The following is a 23,652-nucleotide window of genomic DNA, read 5'->3' on the forward strand; positions in this document are numbered from 1 at the left end:
CTTACTCTTAATGCTTCATTAGCTCTCTTCATATTTCCTGCTAACATTTCTGTCTATCACTTTATTCTGAAAATTTCGACAAGACATTCTTTTGCTTTTAGCTCCCCTTTGCTCCATCCACTGGCTCTTCGGTTTACCTAGCATTATCTCTCTACTAGGGATGGGAGCCACACTAAGATAATATTTATCCTTCCAGAATTCCAGTACCTGTCTTTGAATATTCTAGTATTCCTATCTAGTTGTACTATTCTAGAGTGCACCATCTGGGTGTCTCACAAGGAGATATCTTAGCACATTTGCAATATCCTTCGGAAATATCAACTAACACAAACAATCCATCCAACATTTTGGGTTACTTTAACCCTAACTGGATCCTGATATCCCGTCCTTCTCTTGACTATATCTGTTGGCTCCTATGGAGCATAACTGAGACGGGTGTGGCCAATTGTACATACCTCTATTACAATTGAAGGAAACTCAAAATGCTTATATTTCTCTGCTTGCATCGCAAATACTGACAATCTTCATTAACTGGGTACCTCGTACCCTTCTTCATCTTGCTTCTTTACTTGTTGAAACTTGTATCTATCTTCTGAATCTCTCATTTCCTTCCACCATAGATATTCTTGCCTTAAGGCTCCTTATAAATAGGCTTTTACATCTTAGTATACACATGATTTGTTCAATACCTCATATTTATCCATCATAAGCATGATGCAAAAATTGAGTTCCTCTGACTCAACTCTTCCACAGCTATATCTCTTACCAACCGTATTTCTAGATGTAGGTATCGTTGTACTATAAGTAAGATAGAGTTTAGGAAATTGAGTTTTTACAACTGAGCTCTACCACACGATCTAGAGTAGGAATAAATAGTGACAATCCTAAATGCCACGTAGCCTCATGCTTATAAGTGTGGTGCACGACACACCCATAAACAAGACTCTACTAGACACGGCTTATACACTCCTTAGGACAGAACTACTCTGATACCACTTTTGTCACGAACCAAACTTATGGGCCGCAACGAGCACCCGGTACCTTACTTAACCGAGTACCAACATAACATATCTTTCTTATAGTACTTTCATTGGCAAATGGGCCAAACGGGACGTCATGGGCTAACCAGAATAAATATAGGAGAATACTCAATATAGGATGACCCAACCTGATATAAAAATTTATACATGTGATATACGGGCCTATAAGGCCATCATGATCATTTGTAAACTCAAAGCCTCGGCCGGAAAGCCCATACGAGCATCTGTATATATGACATCTGTCTACAAGCCTCTAAGAGTATATATACTTAACATAAAGGTCAGGACAGGGCCCCGCCATACCAAACAATATGCGTCTAAATCATACCGACCAAACAAGCAACTCCGGAGCAAATGGAGCACACCAACATCTTTCGCTGAGCTGATAGCCTACTTGGAGGACTCTCGACCTGTCTATCAGGACCTGCGGACATGAAACGTAGCGTCCCTAGGAAAAAGGGACGTCAGTACGCATAATGTACCGAGTATGTAAGGCACATAAATAAGTACATAAAAGACATGGATGAAATATAGAGTAAATGACTCAACCTGTAGGTCTTGATAACTCTATAAATCATGAAATACTTATAGTGTCATGCATATGCGTATGAATGTCATGTCGTGCATAAGTACATGTGTTCATAACATCATCAAGTCTCTGAGGGCATCCCATCATATCATCTTGGCCACTATGGGCAGAATCATCAACGTATACCAGCAGATCAGGTAGTGGTGTGTATATAACGCCGTAACCTTTTTCCCATATTCGATATATATATATATATATACATATATATAGGCGTATATAACGCCATCTGGTTATGGGTCAATGTACATGTATAAATGAATGAATGCATGAAAACATGTTAATAATATCAATATTCCTTTCGGATAAACTTTATCAACTGCGTATTATTCTGAGACCCATGAGCAGAAGATATAATAATATGTCACATGGGGAATCAAGAACACAGAGACCCCTAGTATTTCTATGAATAGAGTTGTTAATGAAAACTGTGTGTTTGCTCGTTTCTTCTGTATAATTTGGATTATGCCAAAAAGAAAGAAGGGATAGCCTTAACATACCTGGTGTAGGGGAAAATCCGTATGATATTCTTGGAAAAGGTTGCACCGTACTCCCTTAGAATCACAAAATCACACGTTGCTAACGTGCAAAGAAATCTCGTTGGATTTTGGTCTAAGAAATCACGTTATAATGTTTTTGTGGGAATTTGTAGGAAATTGCTAAGGAATCACGTTGCTAAGTATTAAGAATTTTCGTTGGATTCCTTTTGGTTTCAATAATTCACGTTGCTTAATGTAAGGGTTAGAATCTAATTTGGAGTGTTTGAAAATGAGAATTTGAATATTTGTAGGAATTGACAAAAATGGCTAACGTTCTAATCTATTCACAACTTATAAAAATTGCTAATGAAATGTGTCTCTTCTTTATTTAATGAGTATGACTCATGCTCTTTAAGTCTTTCCACATAATCATAGTGACTTATGAGTCACAATTCTTAGATGGGTTTGCTACCACATTATGGATTTTGTCCAATAATTAACCACCAATTATCTTAATCAACTTGTTAATCTCCCATTAACAAATTACTCACATAATTAAGAATTATCTCAAATTACTTAAAATACTACTCATGTTAACACACCTTATACATCATACCATCGTGGTCATGTGATACCTTGTATGGCACCAGTCCATAAATATTGAGTATTTTAGCTCGGGCCATATTTTATCCCACATGTCAAACTTGGAAGAAAATTCATTTTTTTTTACTTGCTTCTCCTCTCACCTTTACGAATTTACTCATCACTTGTTTGAAATGGCATAATGCTTATAATCTCAAAATAATCTCATTCCCGAACTTCCATTAACTTATTTATGGCATACATCCATGTATGAAAACATGGGGTGTAACAGTGGCCACGCCGCCTCACCCCAATGTGTGCGGGTGGAGGTGTAATCACAATGCCACAATCTCTACACAAAGTAGCCCCACCGCCTCACCCCAATGTGTGCGGGTGGAGGTGTAATCACAATGCCACAATCTCTACATAAAGCGGCCACGCTGCCTTACCCCAATGTGTGCGGGTGGAGGTGTAATCACAGTTCCACAAATTGGATACCCAAAACAATAATAGTTGTACAAAAGATCTCCTTTCAAATCAAACCTTTTGGCACCTTTGGCCTTTACAAATATACGTTCATAAGATTTCATTACATGAAATATAAGAAATTGAATCACATTGATTTCGTACAAAACGTTCCTCCCAAAAGAGGTATAACATAAAAAATAGAGAATCATTTACACATGAGGGTTCTGACACGCAATTTAGGAATCAATTTACTAGCTTGAATATCCCACCTCAATAGTGTTTCAAGTTTGAACTACACACGATGGAGTTTTATAAGAAAATGGGAATTTCGATACTAGAAGAAGAGTTTAGCCTTCATACCTCGAAAGAGCTTTCCGTGGTGTAACAATAATGTCTCGACACTCCTAATGATGTCAATCTATAGAAGAGGGGAGAATTACAAGCATGATTAAAGGAATTTGTATGGCAAGAGCTACTATAATGACAACCGAACCTTTCTTAAACCAATTCAACAATAAAACCACCCAAGATTGTCCAATAACTTCCCCACAATCCCTATTAGCTCATCCATGTGATAACTCTACTCTCATCACCCATAACCAACCCAAATCCGAAATTGGAGAATTGGGGGAAGAAATGTTTACCTTTTAGAAACCTTAGCAAGTTCCTCTTGATGAAATTCCAAGGCTTGATCAGAGTTGAGTAGTGAAATCCTTGAATCCTCCCCTTTCTCTCTCTAGAATAGCTCTCTTATCTCTCTAAAATATCAGATAATCCCTCAAAAATGACCCCTATGGCTATATAAAATAAAATGGGGTCGAGTTATAAAAATAGGAAAATGGACCCTCCGAACTCAACTCTGCGATTGCAGAGTGCATCGCAGATCAGGTCTGCGGCCCACAAAATGTACCGTATAAACAGTCCCAAAAATTGGGCTGGTCTGGTCCAGTCTACGGCCAGGTCTGCGACCCGCATATCAATTGTGTGGCCGTAGAATGGACAGCAGAACCTCCCTCCAGAAATCTTCATGTTGATTCTACGACGGATGTGCGGCCCGTGAAATGATTATATGGTCTCATAGTTGACTGCAAAACAACATCCAAAATTGGCCCATTTCTCTGCTTCACTCTACGATGGATCTGTGGTCTGCAGATCAGTTTTGCAGTCGCATAAAGGATCGCAAAAATGCCATGTTCCGCAATAATTTTTCTTCAACTCCCCGACGCTCTGTTCAACCCGAAAAGTCTATACCGCGGCTCATAAGCTCGCCGCAAAGATTTTCTACAACCCTCAATTACATTACCTTACCTCGGCACCACAAACCCCCGGGTTTTAGGTGACATTTTACGGGGCCTTACACTTGTCACGACCCAAAATCCCACTACATGCGTCGTGATGGGACCTAGTCTCTAAGACTATATAAGTCGATTACTTATAACAATTAAGCCAGTTTAACAATGATAATTTAGATCAGAATTCAATATGAATACCGAAACAAAAGTGAACTGAGCCTATGCGGCAATAATCATAACAACCTCCCAGGATTAGGTAATACAGACTCACTAACTCTAGTTGAATACATGGAAAGATCTCAAAGATCAAAATACAATACTTTTCAAATAACAAGTTGACAGTACAATGAAAGGAAAGGACTCCAAGGGAATGCGATGACTAAGTAGCTTTACCTTGAATCCTCGCGATCGATAAGCTAACTTCGCCTGAGTCTGGTATCTCCAATATCTGACTCTGCACAAAAATATGCAAAAAGGTACTATGAGTACACCACAATCTATACCCAGTAAGTATCAAGACTAACTTCGGTGGAGTAGTGACGAGGTACAAGTCAAGAAACCTACTAGTCAAAATAACCTGTGTAATACAAAACTATAAAGCTAATAATGAAAGCAGGAATCAGTAAATGGCAAAAAGAATCAACATATGACTTAAACATTTAAAGTAACAAGAACATCGTAAGTTACCAGCAAGAACATATAAGGGAAACAAATGTCAACCAACAAACAAGTTGTTCCAACATAGATCTCACAATGAAATACTCCGAGATACTTCTGTAACACCCCGAAAATTTTTCAAGTACTTAAATGTAAAGCTCGGTAAAATTTACAAAGAAAATAATGTTTCATGGTGCCAGACTAGGCTTACGTGTTGAGGATTATAGAAATTCTTCGAGGCAAGCTTGCGAGCTGCGTCTCGGACTTTTTGGGTTGAACAATGCACGAGAAAGTAAAGGAAATTTTTTGGCGGAAAAGTACATTTATGCGGTCCATTATGCGACCGCATAATCACTCTGCGGGCCGCATAATGGCTGCAGAAGTGAGCAGGAGAGGGCCATTCTGGAAGCAGCTATGCGGTCGACTATGCGACCGCATAATTATTATACGTTGCATTATGCGACCGCATAACAGTTATATGGGCCGCATAGTGACCACATACACAGACAAATTTTTTATCATTTTTGTCAGCAATTATGTGACCGATATGCGGTCCGCATATCCATTATGCGGTCGCATATGCGACCGCAGAACCGTTCCGGAGCTCCATTTTTGGGGTTTTCAAACCCGACCCTATTTCATTAAATACACTCTTTGGGCCATTTTTGAGCAATAATCTGACACTTTAGAGTGAGAGAGAGAGTGAGAAGGTGTTCTTCAATATTTGTTTTTCAATTCTTGCTCAAGTTTTGAAAAATTAAGGAGGGAAACTCACTAGGTCTTCATCCTAGAGATTGAAGTTGCTAAGAATTCCGGAACATTTAAAGTGTAAGGAAGCTCAAGTGAGGTGGTTCCACAGCAGGAGACATTGATCAGTGATAGCAGTGCACCTTCTTCCCAGCTGACATGGTGAGCCCCACTTTATTCCGGGGTCATGAATCTTATGTACTTTGTGTATTCTGTTTGAGGTATAGCCGGGGCCTTATTGCCGGCATTATCATTTTACTCTTATTTATCTATAGAGGCTCCATAGACATAGTGTAGGTTGTGTATTGGTGCTGGGAAAGTCAAAATATATATTATGTTGTGGTTGTATTACTTGTCAATTTGAGACTTTAAAAATGATGAAACTATTGGAAATGAATTGGTATTGTAGACGTGAACACCTTCTGTCTAATTAATAAAAATATGTATTATCTCCATTCGTGGATGAGTTTGGGTAGAAGGAAATCTAACTGGCTTGCTCGGTCGAGTTCACTCGGTTGAGCGCCGGTCGCCCTCCTTGGTTTTGGGGCGTGACTAACTTGGTATCAGAGCCTAAGGTTTTAAAGTGTCCTAGGATGTCTCGGAGCCGTGTCTAGTAGAGTACTTATTATAGGTATGTTATCGACCACATCTATAATTAGGATGCTACATGGGAATTTAGGAATAATACCCTTCTTTCATGTTCTTGGTCGTGCGATAAAGCCGGTTGTAAGATTGTTCCTCCTTTAACTCCTGAGTTGCTCTAATTTTCAGTACATGGCACCTAAGAAGAAGGCAAGAACTGGACAAAGAGCCAATATCACCCCAAGAGAGACAGTTGATCGTATAATTGATGATGCGGGTGAGCACCCAAGGAGTGAGGATATTCCTCCAGTTACTACACTGCCTTACTCTACTACAACTGATCAGACAGCACCTGTCCCTACACCTACTAAAGGTGCAACAGTTCCTCCAACTGATATACCAGTTCCACTTCCAGTTCCAGCTTCCAATTCTGGTGTTTCTGATATTGATCTTAGGGGAGCCATACAGATGTTGGCTCAAATAGTGGCTTCCCAGACACAAAGGTCAAATGTTGCACCCACTTCTTCTAGTCAGCCAGGGGATTCTACTGGTTCCAAGGTGAACAGGTTTCTCCAGTTGGATCCTCTAGTGTTCACGGGTACTAACCCAGAGGAAGATCCCCAGGAATTCATTGATTAGATGCACAAGACTCTCAGAGCTATGTGTGCTACTGAAACAGAGGCAGTGGAATTGGCCTCCTACCACCTAAAAGAGGTGGCATATTCTTGGTTTGAACTATGGAGGAGTCCCGTGAAAGAAGGGAGCCCTCCGGCGAGGTGGGGTGAGTTTGCCGATGCCTTTATTGATCATTTCTTGCCTGCCGAGACTAAGGCAGCCCGTGATGCTGAGTTTGAGAACTTGAGTCAAGGTAGCCTGAGTGTGTGGGATTACCATATGAGATTCGATTACTTGTCTAAGTATGCTATTTACATGCTGCCCACTATGGAGGCTAGAGTGTGCCGATTTGTACAAGGCCTTAGTCCCTTGGTAATTAATGAGGCTGCTACAACTGCCTTTAATTCTGATATGAACTATGGAAAGATGGTGGCATTCGCTCAAGCCACAAAGACCCGTAAATTAAGGAGCAGAATGGAGCGAGAGGGTAGTAATAAGGCCCGATCTATGGGCAACTTTGGTGGTTCTTCGGGTGGTGGAAAGTCAACATTCAGAGGAGGGTCGTCAGGGTCGTCTTGCCATCACAGTCCTTTGCTCAGTCTTCGGATAGTGCACTTCCATCATGGCCTAGTCAGCAGCAGCAATGGAGCCGTGTAAGGCCCAGTCAGGGCAACAAGAGCTCATATCAGCAGGGTCGTCATGGTGGTAGGTTCCAGCAGCAGAGGAGGCCCCTATGTCCTTGTTGTGGAAAGATGAACCTAGGAATATGCTACATAGACTTACCCATATGCTATGGATGCGGATTGAGGGGTCACATTCAGAGGGATTGTCATTCGTCCCGCCAGGGTGCGGGCAGGGGCATGGCACAGCCAGCCAATTTTGCAGCTACTACATTCGCAGCACCTCCTCCAGCTCGAGGCACTCCAACACCCATAGGGCATGGTGCAGCTAGGGGTGGAGCACAGAGGGGTCGCCAGAATTCAGAGGCTTCTCCAGATGTTGTCACATGTATATTGACTGTCCAATATTATGAAGTATATGCTCTTATTGATCCCGGTTCCACTTTGTCATATGTCACACCTTAGGTTGCTATGGAATTTGGGATAGAACCAGAACAACTTTATGAGTCGTGCTCTGTATCTACTCCGATTGGTGAGTCTATTTTGGCCGCGCGGGTTTATAGGGATTGTGTTGTCATGTTGCGTGGTCGGAACACCATGGCCGATCTTATTGAATTGAGAATGGTCGATTTTGATGTGATAATGGGGATGGATTGGCTTTATTAATGTTTTACCAAGCTTGATTGCCGAACCAGGACTGTTAGGTTCAAATTTCCAAATGATCCAGTTATTGAGTGGAAGGGTGATGATGCAGTGCCGAAGGGTAGGTTTATTTCTTACCTTAAGGCCACAAAGATGATCAACAAGAGATGTATTTACCATTTGGTTCGGGTTACGGACACCGATGCCGAGGAACCTACACTTGAGTTCATGCTTGTTGTGAATGAATTTCAGGGAGTCTTTCCGGATAAACTCCCTGGGATCCCACCAGAAAGGGAGATTGATTTTGGGATTGATATGATGCCAGACACACATCCTATATCTATTCCACCCTGCAGAATGGCACCGTTAGAATTGAAGGAGCTAAAGGAACAATTAAGAGATTTGTTAGAAAAGGGTTTCATCCGGCCGAGTGTGTTGCCTTGAGGCGCACCGGTCCTTTTTGTAAGAAATAAAGATGGGTCATTGAGAATGTGTATTGACTATCGGCAGCTTAATAAGGTAACAGTCAAAAATAAGTACCCACTGCCAATTATAGATGACTTGTTTGACCAATTGCAAGGTGCTAGGTACTTCTCCAAAATTAATTTATGATCTGGGTATCACCAATTGAAGATGAGGGAGCGGGATATTCCGAAAACAGCTTTTAGGATCCGGTATAGGCTTTTTGAATTTCTGGTGATGTCTTTTGGGCTAACCAATGCCCCAGCTGCCTTCATGGATCTTATGAATTGCGTTTTTAAGCCATTCGTCGACTCCTTTGTGATAGTGTTCATTGATGATATTCTTGTATATTCACGAAATCAGGAGGACCATGCTGACCATCTCAGGGTAGTTCTGCAAACCTTGCATCAGCACAAATTATATGCAAAGTTTTCAAAATGTGAATTTTGGCTCGAGTCAGTCATATTCTTGGGTCATGTTGCTTCTAATGAAGGAATTAAGGTTGATCCTCAGAAAATTGCAGCTGTGAAGAATTGGCCATACCTACAACTCCAACAGAGATTCGCTGTTTCTTAGGCTTAGCTGGTTATTACAGAAAGTTTGTGGAGGATTTTTCTACTCTTGCCTCCCCATTGACTAAATTGACGCATAAGGCAATTAAGTTCCAATGGTCAGATACTTGTGAAAAGAGTTTCCAGGAATTGAAAGAAAGATTGACTACGGCACCGGTGTTGACTCTACCAGAGGGTATAGATGGATTTGTGGTATATTGTGATGCTTCAAGAATCGGGCTTGGGTGTGTATTAATGCAACATGGGAAGGTGATAGCTTATGCTTCTAGGCAACTCAAGAATCATGAAAAGAACTATCCAACACATGATTTACAACTTGCAGCAGTGGTATTTGCATTGAAAATTTGGCGTCATTATTTATATGGGGTCCGTGTGGATATATTCACAGACCATATGAGCATTCAATATATTTTCAAACAGAAGAAATTGAATCTGAGGTAGAGAAGATGGCTTGAATTACTCAAGGATTATGACATTGATATTTTATACCATCCGCGAAAAGCTAATGTTGTGGCAGATGCTCTTAGCTGAAATTCTATGGGTAGTTTAGCACACTTGGAGGCATACCAAAGGCCATTGGCCAAGGAAGTTTATCGACTGGCTAGTTTGGGAGTTCGTCTTACGGACTCTAGTGAGGGAGGGGTAATTGTGCATAATAGGGTTGAATCATCGCTTGTTGTGGAAGTCAAAGAGAAGCAATACAATGATCCATTATTGGTGCAATTGAAAGAGGGAATTCATAAACATAAGACCATGGCCTTTTCTCTTGGCATGGATGATGGTACACTAAGGTACCAAGGGCGACTATGTGTTCCAAATTTGGATGGTCTCCGTGAAAGAATATTGACTGAAGCTCACACTTCTAGTGTCACGACCCAAATCAGAGGGCCACGACTGGCACCCAGTGCCTACTCAACCGAGCGCCACGTACCTTATCTTTTTTTTTCTATAAGACTCGTCACGGGGCATGATAGGCCACATCTATATATGTAATTAATAATATTAGAACTTAACTCACATAACTAATTCAAAAAGATTTATATAGATACATAGGGGCCGACAAGGCCATTGACATGTCATACCTAAAGCTATACACAGGACATTGTCTGCAAAACCTCTAAGAAAACATGACCATAACATATCAGTCGGGACAGGGTCCCTAACATCCTCATAAAACAAAGCAGCATATATAGATGTAGGAAGATGTGGAGCTCACCAACCAAAAGCTGATATCTAGAGGTAGCCTATAGTAGATGGTCCTCACCTCGCCTATCTACACCTGTGTGGCATGAAACACAGCGCCCCAGAAAAAGGGGCGTCAGTACGAAGAATGTACCGAGTATCTAAGGCAATAATAAAACGTAATAATAATAAGATACTATCTCGGGGAGAGATAAGAGTCAACTCATTACTTCTGACTTTGCCGCTGAGGGCCGTAACATATAGAATAAAACCCATCTCGTATATATAAATAAAACTACAATATAATAGTTCTAGTTATCTCATTTTTGTGACGTTAACTTTCCAACTGATCAGTGGTAACTACCCGGCCGATCGTAGTGCGGTGGTAAATGCATGACTGCCCGACCGGCCGTAGCTCGGTGGTAAATGCATAACTACCCAATCGGTGGTAAATAATAATACATAACAGCCCAACCGGTGGTAAATAATAATACATAACAGCCCAACCGGTGGTAACTACCCGACCGGCCGTAGCTCGGTGGTAGATGTATAACTGCCCAACCGGCCGTAGCTCGGTGGTAAATGCATAATACATATTATACCATTATAATATTAACATTTTTATTAAACACATCAATTGGGAACTAGGTACATATATAGACATGCTTGAATATCATTTTACATGAATGAATACATAGACATCCTTAACTGCTAAGAGTAGAACCACTTATGGAATAGCATTACATTTACGTATCGTTACTTGGATCAGGCCAAAAGAAAGAAGGATTAGTCTTAACATACCTGGAGTAGGGAAAAATCCTTATGATATTCTTGGAAAAGGTTACACCATACTCCTTTGGAACCGCAAAATTTTACGTTGCTAAGGTGCTAATAATTCTCGCTGTAATTAATTTGGTCGCAAGAATTATTTGTTAGAAGCTTGTTAAACTGAGTTTTAGCGACTGTTTTGTTTTTTGAAATGCTTTGAATTTAGGAAGAAAGATATATGATTTCTCACTTTATCATTCTATGTCCAAATGAAAACCAAACTTGTATAAAATGAAACCAAACTTGTATGACTTCCACGCTAATGTCTTATTACTTTAGATAGCCACCTAAGCCAATATGACTAAAAGTCATATGTCTTAGTTGTGGCTTGCTTCCACGTCGGGTTGGGGGGTTTTAACTTTATCTTATAACCAATTAATTAATTAGGTAATATTCCGCTACCCGATAATTAACCAATTACCCACATAATTAAGAATTATCTCAAATTACTTAAACTTTTACTTATCTTAATACACTTTATACATCATATTATCACGGTCATAGGGTGCCCTATATGGTACTAGTCCATAAATAACGGGTATTATAGCTCGGACCATATTTTATCCCAAAATAAGAAACTTCGGCGATACTCAATTTCTTTGATTCGTTAACCCTATGTCCTTTATAAAACTTACTTATCACTTGTTACAAATAGCATAAATGCTTATGATCTCAAAATAATCTCATTCCCGAGTCTACGTCGATTAACTTATGACGAAACTTTAACGTACGAAATGCGGGATGTAACATCTAGGTATTCTGTGCACCCAGGTTCTACAAAAAGGTATCAAGATCTTAAGGAATTCTATTGGTGGAATGATATGAAGAGGAATGTGGATACAAAAAAGAAGTCTGAGGTATGTCGGACCGTACAAAATCATTCAGAGGATCGGTGAGGTGGCGTACAAGCTTGAGCTACCACCTGAGAAGTCATTAGTACACCCGGTATTTCATGTGTCTATGATGAAGAAAGTAGTTGGAGATCTGACACTCATTGTTCCGATTGAGACTATTGAGGTAAATGAGAAATTGACTTACGAAGAGATTCCGGTTTCTATTATTGATCCCCAAGTCCGGAAATTGAGAAATAAAGAAATTAGCTCTGTGAAAGTGTTGTGGCAAAACCAACAGGTTGAAGAGGATACTTGGGAGGCCGAGGAAGAAATAAAGAAAAAGTATCCTTATTTGTTTCAATGACAATGTATTTATAAAGTTGTGATCTAGGAAAATTATAAGACTTACTTTTTATGAATTTTTGTATCATTTGAATAATTGGCGTTAAGGGTGTTCCTTTCTGAAAATATATTGCTTATGAGGCCACAGTTGGTGTTGTTTTGTATTATGTTACATCGTTGGATTATGTATATGCTGTTAGGATGTGTTTCTAGGGCTCTCTTACAGGTGGATAGGCCTAATTACAAAGGAAACTCTGGCGCAATATTTGGAAATTTAGGGAGTTAGTCAAATTTGGGGCTGCTAGTTTGTGGTATAAAATAAACTAAGTTGCATAAGATGCTAATGACGGATTTTTACCCTTATTCAAGGACGAATGATCCTAAGCGGGGGAGAATGTAACACCCCGAAAAATTTCGAAGTACTTAAGTGAAAAGCCCGATAAAATTTGCAAAGAAAATAATGTTTCATGATGCCGGACTAGTCTTACGTGTTGAGGATTATAGAAATTCTTCGCGGCAAGCTTGCGAGCTGCGGCTCGGACTCTTTGGGTTGAACAATGCACGGGAAAGTAAAGGAAAATTTTTGGCGGAAAAATACGTTTATGCGGTCCATTATGCGACCGCATAATCACTCTGCGGGGCGCATAATGGCCGCAGAAGTGAGCAGGAGAGGGCCATTCTGAAAGCAGCTATGCGGTCGACTATGCGACCGCATAACTGTTATGGGATGCATTATGCGACCGCATAACAGTTATGCGGACCGCATAATGACCGCATACACAGACATATTTTTGATCATTTTTGTCAGTAATTATGCGACCGATATGCGATCTGCATATCCATTATGCGGTTGCATATGCGACCGCAGAACCGTTCCGGAGCTCCATTTTTGGGTTTTTTAAAATCCGACCCTATTTTATTAAATACACTCTTTAGGCCATTTTTGAGCAATAATCTGACACTTTAGAGTGAGAGAGAGTGCTCTAGAGTGAGAAGGTGTTCTTCAATAATTGTTCTTCAATTCTTGCTCAAGTTTCGGAAGATTAAGGAGGGAAACTCACTAGGTCTTCATCCTAGAGATTGAAGTTGCTAAGAATTCCGGAACACTTAGACTGTAAGGAAGCTCAAGTGAGGTGGTTCCACAGTAGGAGATATTGATCAGTGATAGCAGTGCACCTTCTTCCCAGCTGACTTGGTGAGCCCCACTTCATTCTGGGGTCAAGAATCTTTTGTACTTTGTGTATTCTGTTTGAGATATAGCCGGGGCCTTGTTGCCGGCATTATCATTGTACTCTTCTTTATCTATAGAGGCTCCGTAGACATAGTGTGGGTTGTGTATTGGTGCTGGAAAAGTCAAAATATATATTATGTTGTGGTTGTATTACTTGTCTATTTGAGACTTTAAAAATGATGAAATTATTGGAAATAAATTGGTATTGTAGACGTGAACACCTTTTGTCTAATTAATGAAAATATGTATTATCTCCATTCGTGAATGAGTTTGGGTATAAGAAAATCTAACATGCTTGCTCGGTCGAGTTCACTCGGTTGAGCGTCGGTCGAGCTCCTTGATTTTGGGGCATGACAACTTCATCTCATAATCACAAGTCACGAGTCTGAACCACAAATCATATGATCACGGCACCTTGTGACCACATTTCCAATCACAACCGCATGGACAACTCACGTGTCAATATCTCATCCACCCGGCAAGATCACAGGCTCAGAATCACATTCCGCCTGGCCTTGTCACATGCTCACTATCTCAATTTGCCCAGCATGGTCACAGGCTCCATATCACAATCCACCATGCATGGTCACAGGCTCAATACTACAATGAAAGCAGATAATACAAGAATACATGGGCACAATCAATAAATGTTAAGTTTCATATTCCTGAACTAGTATAAGTGGCATGCTAGTGTATTCTTGTGCAAGTGTACTATTACAACCCGAGTCAACAAGTAATATCAAAGATATCGAGTAGCTTATTAAAAGAAATACACAAGTCACATAAGGTGTATGACAAACACAAGGAAAATCACATCATCACACGAATATCATCCACATAATGCCCCCAGGCCATCACACATCATCCCTGACATTTGCCACCCTTATCTCTCTGATAGCCACCCATATCACTCTGATAGCCACCCGTATCACTCCGCATAATAGTCACCCTTATCGCTCTGCCCGGACAATAACACAATAGCCACCCGTATCACTCCGTACAATCAACAACAGTGAGATTCCACCCTTATGCCCCGCATAACAACAGTTAGATGCCACCCTTATGCTCCGCATAACAACAACCAATCAACACAAAAATTCACATGTACTAACATCACAACAACACGACATATCAACTCATACCACAAGTGCCCATAAGCCACAACCTTTCCAAAAGAACCAACAATATCAATTTTTTCACAACAAATAGCTCATGGCTCAAACACAATGTATATAGACTCTCAATAACAACAATCTAAATGGGAAAGTAACTCAACAATGACAACACCCCCTTTAAACACAATTTCAATTAAAATAAGTTAATGACTTTCAACAACTTCATCTCCAATCAATTGCTCAAAGATAAACTCGATAATGAAGGTATTTCCATGAAATGGCAAACTTCGGATTCTAGTGTGTGAAATAGGCTAACAAGGAAAGAGATGGCACGAACTAGAAACTACGTCTAAATGCATGAGAATAACCCAGCAACAAAAGGATATCATGTAACAACAATTGTAATTAAGAGTAACACGATAATAAAGGAAGTCACGTAATGATAAAAGAGGTAACGACATCAAATAAAGCATATAAGAGTAAACTTGACAAGTAAAAGACGTGACATGTAACAACAACTTCAAATAAAGCATGTGATAGTAAACATGACGAACTAAAGATATAACAAGTGCTAACAATTTCGAAAAAATGCATGAAAGAAGCCTAAGAGTCTAAACCGGTCAATTTTCACATATAAGCCCGAGTATGTACTCGTCACCTCGCATACACAGCTTTCACATGACACAAATAGCACAAACAGCTCAAATCCTAAGGGGTAGTTCTCCCACACAAAGTTAGGCAAGATACTTATGTCAAAGAAGGAAAATCAATACTCTAAAATGACCTTCTCGTGTTAAACAATCTCCGGGCGGCTCAAGTCTAGCCAAAATAACTTAATATCATAAATAAAAACCATATGAAACAATTTCGGATAATAAAGCTTTGATCTTTAACAAAAACTAAAAAGTGAACCTCGGGTCCGCACCTCTGAACCCGACAAAATTTACAAAATCCGAACATTAATTCCGATACGAGTCCAACTATATCAAAATTATGTAATTCTGACATTAAATTGGCCTTCAAATCCCCATTTTACATTTTTGAAAGTTTATACAAAAATTCTCATTTTCTCCAATTCAAATCACTAATTTAATGATAAAAACAAAGATGGAATCATGAAATATCATCAAATCCGGATAAAGAACACTTACCGCAATCCATAATATGAAAATTCCCTCCAAAATTTCCCAAATGTGAGCTCTCTAAACAAGTGATCGCAGAAATAGACAAGTGATCGCGAAGAAGAAACAACATTGCCCCCACAAAAGCACTATGCGAAGGTGAAACAAGGGGCATTAATGCGATTCATCACTGCCTCAGCTAACACGATCGCAGACAGCTCTATGCGAACGCGAAGAACAAAGTACTGGCCTCCCTAGCATAGTCGCCCACTACACGATTGCGTAACACCAACCGCGAACGTGATGAAGCAACACTCACAAGCACGCGAAACATACTGTTCACTGTGAATGTAAAGAAGGCAAAAGGTCAGTCACCAAGCATCCTATGAGATCGTGGTTGGACCATCGCGATTGCGAATAAAACATCATACACCAGCAAATCAGTAGTCCAAAACATGGAGAAATGGTCTGTAACCCATCTTAAACACAACCGAGGCCTCGGGACCCTGTCTGAATATACCAACAAGTCCCAAAATATATTGCGGACCTACTCGTGGCCTCAAATCACATCAACAATGTCAAAACTACGAATCGCACCTCAAATCGAACTTAATGAACCTATGAACTTTCAACTTCTACAACTCGCGCCGAATCATATCAAATCAACTCGGAATAAGATCAAATTTTGTATACAAGTCCCAAACGACCCAAAGGCGTTATACCAACTCCCAAAATTGAAATCCGAACTCGATATCGACAAAGTCAACTCCCGGTCAAACCTCTCAACCTTCCAAACCTTCAACTTTCAAACTTTTGGCAAATGCATCAAATCAACTTACGAACCTCCAAATCCAAATCCGGACATATACCTAAGTCCAAAATCACCATACAAAGCTATTGGAATCATCAAAATGCCATTCTGAAGTCATCTACACAAAAGTCAAAGTCCGGTCAACTCTTGCCACTTAAGCTCCTAAAACAAGATCATTCTTCCAAATCAATCCCAAATCATACAAAAACCAAACTCAGCCACACACACAAGTCATAATACAGAATACGAAGTTGCTCGAGACCTTAAGCCACCAAATGGAATGCTAATTCTCAAAACGACCAGTCGGATCGTTACACGACGGATTCGCGGTCAGCGGAACAGATCCACGGTAGCACAATGGTCCACAAAATGTTCCTCAAAAATTGATTTGCTTCTGAATCATTCCATTATGATTCCGTAGTCAGCGGTGCAGATTTGCAATAGCATAATGGGCCACGAAATCGCTATTCTCCATAAAAGTTTTTACCAACTCCACGATGCATTGCACAGTCCAAAATCCATACCGTGGAACAATAGCTTATCTTGGAACCATAAAAACATACATCCTTGGTGAACTTTTATGGGTTCGTACATCCTCCCTAGCTTAGGATCATTCATCCTCGAATGAGGGTTACAGTCCATCATAGACACCCAATATGACTCAGCTTTTTATCATCATACTAAGAGTTCCAAATTTGGCTAACTCCCCCAAATTTCTAAAATATTTTGGTAGAGTTCCCCCTGTATTTGGGTCTATCCACCTGTCGGAGGGCCCCAAGAACAAATCCTAACAACATATTCATAATACAACAATGCATCATAGTGTAAGACCCCGTAAAATTTCACCAAAAACCCGGGGTTTTGTGGTGCCAAGATAGGATTATATGTTGACGATACACACTTGTTGGGTTGAACAGTGCGTTGGGGAGTTAAAGAAAAATTTTGGCAAAGTATGGCATTTGTGTGGTCCACTATGCGATCGCAGAATCACTCTACGGGCCGCAGAACCTTCGCAGAGTGAAGCAGAGAAATGGCCCATTTTTGGAGGATGTTTTGCGGTCTATTATGCAGCCGCATAACCATTTCACGGGCCGCAAAATCCATCGCAGATCCAGCATGAAGATGTTCGGAGGGGAGTTCTTCGGTGCATTATGTGACCGCACACCTGCCGCAGATCCAACTCGAATAGCCCAATTTTGAGACCCTTTTCTGTGATCCCATTTGCGGGCCGCATACCTGTTTTTGCAGTCCGGTCTGCGACCGCAGGCCCGGTTTCATAGAGTTTAAGTTTGGAAATTTTCACCCGACCCCATTTTCATAGAAACAACTAGTGGGTTATTTTGGCTGGTCCTAAATGATATTTAGAGAGAGGGGAGTGGTCTAGAGTGAGAGAGGAAGTTTCTAAGGTTATTGTTCATCAACTCTTGCTCAAATTTGAAGAATTCACAAGAAAAACTCACTAGGTCTTCATCCTAGAGGTAAGATTCTACTCCCCAGCCCTCAATTCTGGGATTTAATTGGAAATAGGTAATGAGAAAAGAAATTCTGGGGTGTGGGAGTTGTTCATTATTCATGCATGTACCATCAAAGGTAATGGAAAGATTGTTGAGCTCATTTGGGTAAACTTTGGGTAGTGGGATGAAGGGATCCATCATATGAGGACCTTGAAACCTTAATGCAAACCTAGTGTTTGATAAAATGCTCAAACGAGCTGGAACCATAAACTCCTTCCTAATTTGTGTTCAATTTTGCTATATTTCTAAATAGATCTAAGTGACTATGAATTCTGGAACATTGTAATAGTTTAAAAAGATCTAGGCGAGGTATGTTGGGTAAACTTATGTCTTAGAATTGAACCCCACAATATCCTTGTAAGTCCCGAGTTGTTCATTATAAATTGATTATTCCGAATAAGCCTTGTATCAAGAAATATATGTTCAATATGTATTCCAAATGTTCTTGTTATGTTATGTTCTATTTGAAAATGTGCTCGAAGCATGGGTTGCATATCTAAATGTAATAACTTCAAGTCGTGATTCAAATGAAAGCTATTATGCTAAATTATGTAAGAAATCTCAATGTGCTTAACATTCTTATTTGCTCACATGTGGACTTAAAGTCTTGAATAGATATGCTTTGTTGTCGATGATCAGTGATGATGTTTGAAAGTAAAAGGGATGAACATAAAATATGAAATACGACCAACGTGCCAAGAGTGACATTGTGTTATGATCGTTGGTGCCAATGAAATGAATGATATATAAAAGATAATGAAATGAGTTATCAATTCTTTAAATAAATAAACACCCTGGGAGTATCGTTAGTCACCGAGGAAGGGTAGGTTGAAATAACCTAACCCCGAAACTACACTTGTCGGTATAGGAGTGAATTGTGATTGTACCCCTTTATTGGGATGAGATTGATGTAATGAGAATATTCCTTTTTATTGAGATAATGTAATTTCTAGAAAAGGGTGATGTTGATCCACACGACATTGTGGTGAGACGGCCTAACCGGTCGGGTCGTGATCGGATGCCATGCCGCACACATTGTTGTGATTGTGCTTGAGATTATGATTGAAATAATAACTGAGACTGAGATAATGATTGTAATTGTGGTTGATGTCTTTGGGTGAGACGACCTAGCCGATCGGGCCGTGATCGGACTCCGGGCTAAAATCACGATGGTATATCGGTGAAAAGATCTCCCAACCTAAAATATGAAAATTTACTTGAAAACTTGTCTTGCTCTTAACTTGATGTTTTGGTATTGTTTGAGGCTCCCATTAATTTTTGATTGTCCTTCCTTGTGTTAACGTTCGTTCTATTGAGAGGGTGTTTAGTCATTCATACTAGTACTATTCTATATGTACTAACGTCCCTTTTGTCAGGGACGCTGCATCTTTAATGGATGCAGATGGTTCCACAGTATGTGACTTTGATCATTAATAGCGGTACACCATCTTCCCAGTTGACTTGGTGAGCCCCACTTCATATTGGGGTCGTATATCTTTTTTTCCTTGTGTATTGTGTTTTGAGGTATAGCCGGGCCTTGTTGCCGGTACTATCATCGTACTCTTTTGTATCTATTAGAGGCTCCGTAGACATAGTGTGGGCGGTATGTTGGTATTGGGGAAGTCAATCTAGTAATGTTATATTTGTATCACACGTTCCACTTCAAACTATGAAAGTGTATGTATTTTGAACTTTATAAATGATGTAACTAATGATAAGGAATCGGCGTTGTTCACATGATCCTCCCCATTGTCTAATTAATGAAATGGATTTTTTCTTTATTCATGAGTGAGTTCGGGTATAAGGTATTGTACAGGCCTGCTCGGCCGGGTTATCTCGGTTGAGCGCCTGTGGCGCTCCCCGAGGTCGGGGCGTGACACATAGCATAAAAACAACACAAACCATAACCTTATAGAACCTTATAGGCATTGTATTGCCCCAAGGGGCATCTTAGCATAAATTGCACAAGTTTGAACATAACTCATAAAAAGTAAACTTCTAACATTCTTGTAAGCTCAACAATTGCATGATGACCTTGACTTTGTCTATGGCTTAGTGAATGCGTTCAGGCCCTATCAACTTTGCTACACCAACATTGGACCATCCAATGGGGGATTCACATCTCCTGCCATACGAGGTACCACACAGTGTGAGAACAACTTAATACACGATAAGATTTTCAACCACGACCTTCATTGGCCCTATATTCCCCAAAACACATTACTATATCCACTCCTTGACCCAATTATGATTCGACATACTAAGGCACATCATTATGAGCACTATATAGCTTCCCTTGCCCTTCCTAAACATCTACTTTAAAGAGACAATAAAAAATATGATCTTCAAATTTTTAGTATCCCCCTCAATCCTCAGGTAACATTCGTGGAGAATCTTGATCACGTCTCCCCAGGCTTGGAAGATGAAAAAGATACTTTGAACATAACTAAAAGCAACTTGAGTTTCCTTTCATGTGAAAACTTATGTACATACACCTATAGAGTAACTGAGGTCATATACCTTAACATGCACCTTTCTCTTATAATATATATATATATATATATATATATATATATATATATATATATATATATATATATATATATATAAAACCTCGAAGATATCCTACCTAGTTTCCTTAAATCGAGTTATAACCTTGGGGTAACACTTGTAACTTTCCCCTCCCTATCCAATGCCACCTCACCTCGTCATTCCCATAAGAGTTAGAATTACTGGAGTTGGAGGTTCAAACATGTAAAATTTATCATCCCATGGTCAAACATACAGGGCATGAAACTCTATGTTCATACTCATTCAAACACATCATAGAATACGGTGGAAAGGGTTGAGGAACTTACTTGAAGTTCTTTGGTTGTTGGGACACTGACTTAGCTGATGACCCTTGACTCTGCACCCGAAACATTCTTCAGTACCACGAAGGCATACCCCTAAATGACGCCTCCTACATGTAGGACATAGGGGCCTTTACAGGTGAAAGTTCCCACTCGACTAAATCTGCTGATTAGGTCCCTCGTTGCCCTGGTTTGGCATGTTACGGTCCCACTACTGCTGACTGGGCCCTAATGGCGGTGCTCTAGCTGAAGACTGAGTAAATGACTGTGAGGGTCCGAATGACACTCTTCTAGGAAATGTCTTTCCAACGCCACCTACACTGTAGGAGCCACTAAATTTTCTCGCGGACCGGGCCTTCTTGTTGTTATCTTGCTCATTTGTTCTTTTTAACCTTCGATCCTTCATGGCTTGAGAAAACTACACCATCTTCCCATAATTCATATAAGAGTTCAAGGTGGTTGTAGCAGCCTCATTGATGACCAAAGGACTAAGGCCTCGCACAAATCGGCGTACCCTACCCTCCATAGTGGGTAACATGTAGAGAGCATACTTGGAAAGATATGCAAATTTCAAATGGTATTCCCACACACTCATACTACATTTCTTCAAGTTCTCAAACTCGTCAGCACAGGCTGCCCTAGTCTTGGCATGTAAGAAATGATCCATGAAAGCATCCGCAAACTCGTTCTACTTTGCCGGAGGTCTACCCGCCTCACGGGACTCCTCCCACAACTCAAACCATGAACACACCACATCTTTAAGGTGATAAGAGACCAATTCCATTGCTTATGTCTCAGTGGCATGCATTACATGAAGAGTATTGTGCATCTCATCAATAAATTCCTGCGGGTCTTCCTCGAGCTTAGTACCCGTGAATTCTGGAGGACCCAACTGAAGGAATTGGTTCACCCTGGAACTAGCTGAATCTCCTTGGTGTCTAGAACAAGTATGTGAAGCATTCTTTCTTTGGACCTAGGAAGCCACTATGTGAGTCAACAATTGGATGGCTCCCCTAAGGTCCCCATCAGAAGCACTAGGACCGGAGGTTGAGGCTGGAGATGGAACTGGGATATCAGTTTGAGGAGGAATCTGTACATTCTCAGTAGGTGTAGTAGAAACAAGGGGTGTTGTAGGTTGGGGATACATTTAGGGTCGTAAGATACCGGATCATTAGAATACTTCAAGTTCATGTTCATCATCTGGAAGCATAGCTTATAAAATTAACACATGTGTGGAGAATCAATGAGTAGATTGCAATGGCGCATGGGCCCAATTCATCATCTTTTAGGTTCATCTTCATTTAGCATAGGACATCTCTCTTTCATCTTGTTATGTACTCGTTTGTCATCTTAAGGTCATTAGCTATGTTTGTCATTCTTGGGGACTTAACATCAAAATAGTTTGCATTTATTATTTTAGAGGCATACATATTATGTCTGGAACCATTGGAATGCCTTAATTTCAACATCATGCTTATTTGTAAACTTGAGCCTCTATAACATTTCCATGGGTCATCATAAAACCTCAAATGTATTTAAAATATTAGGAATCATTGCTACAACCACATGAGTAATAAGAGCTTAAGACACTTGGAGTATATCAAGAAGAGTAAAGGAGCATAAAGATGAGAATTAAAGCATGAATTGAACTCATAAGTAGTTGAGTACATCAATCGTTAGAATAAATTCAGAACAATAGAGGTAGGAACTTGAACGAACCATGGTTGGAGTTTACAAGGAATTCATGGAATCCGATTATACCGAAGGAGTTTAGCCAACATACCTCGATTTAAGCTCTCCTTAGAGTTCCTATGAAATGTCGTTACCCGAAACACTTCAATCTATAGCAACATAATCAAATTGAGCCATTATTAGAAGAACTCTCGCTATAAAGGTCTTTTAGGAATTTCATCAAACACCAAATATGAAAAATCGACTACAATATTCCATAATAGAAATTCCTCTACCCCACAACAAATTTGTTTTAAGCCACCAATCCATCTACAATATCCCTACAACACCCAACAACCTTCCTTTGTACATGCATGCCCAACCATATACCTCCAACCCACAAGAATCACATACTCCACTCTTCACAAACACCCAAATTAAAAATTGAGGGCTTAAGGCTTCCGATCACCATCCAGTAAGCCCAAAAACAATTAAATATTTACTCAAACCCATTACAAACATTGCATGAAAGCTTAGGGACAAAAAACTTACCCGGTTGGCTGATGAACTTGTGAGTTTCCCTCTTGAATCCCCAAATTTGAGGTAGAATTGAAGAGTAGGATTGATAGAGCTCCTCCCTCTCTCTCTAAATTGCTCTCCTCTCTCTAGAATATCGGATTATACATTCTAAAATAACCCCCTAAGGCCTTATATCAAAATAGAGTCTGATTAGAAAATTTCCAAAAATAACTCCCTGATGTCAAATCCGCGATGGATTCCTCAACGGAAGGAATCCACGGAAAAGCGC

General features: G+C 40.1%; 1 long non-coding RNA gene across 1 annotated transcript; it reads right to left on the reverse strand.

The window, feature by feature from the left end:
- Positions 1 to 4,698: 4,698 nt before the first annotated feature.
- Positions 4,699 to 23,652, reverse strand: LOC104102264 (uncharacterized). Its single transcript, XR_001970422.3, has 3 exons — positions 23,397 to 23,652; positions 22,957 to 23,014; positions 4,699 to 4,901 (listed from the first exon to the last, which is right to left on the reverse strand). It is a non-coding gene; the product is annotated as an uncharacterized lncRNA (long non-coding RNA).

Source organism: Nicotiana tomentosiformis, chromosome 3 (assembly GCF_000390325.3).
Source record: "Nicotiana tomentosiformis chromosome 3, ASM39032v3, whole genome shotgun sequence".
NCBI classification, from domain to species: Eukaryota; Viridiplantae; Streptophyta; class Magnoliopsida; order Solanales; family Solanaceae; genus Nicotiana; species Nicotiana tomentosiformis.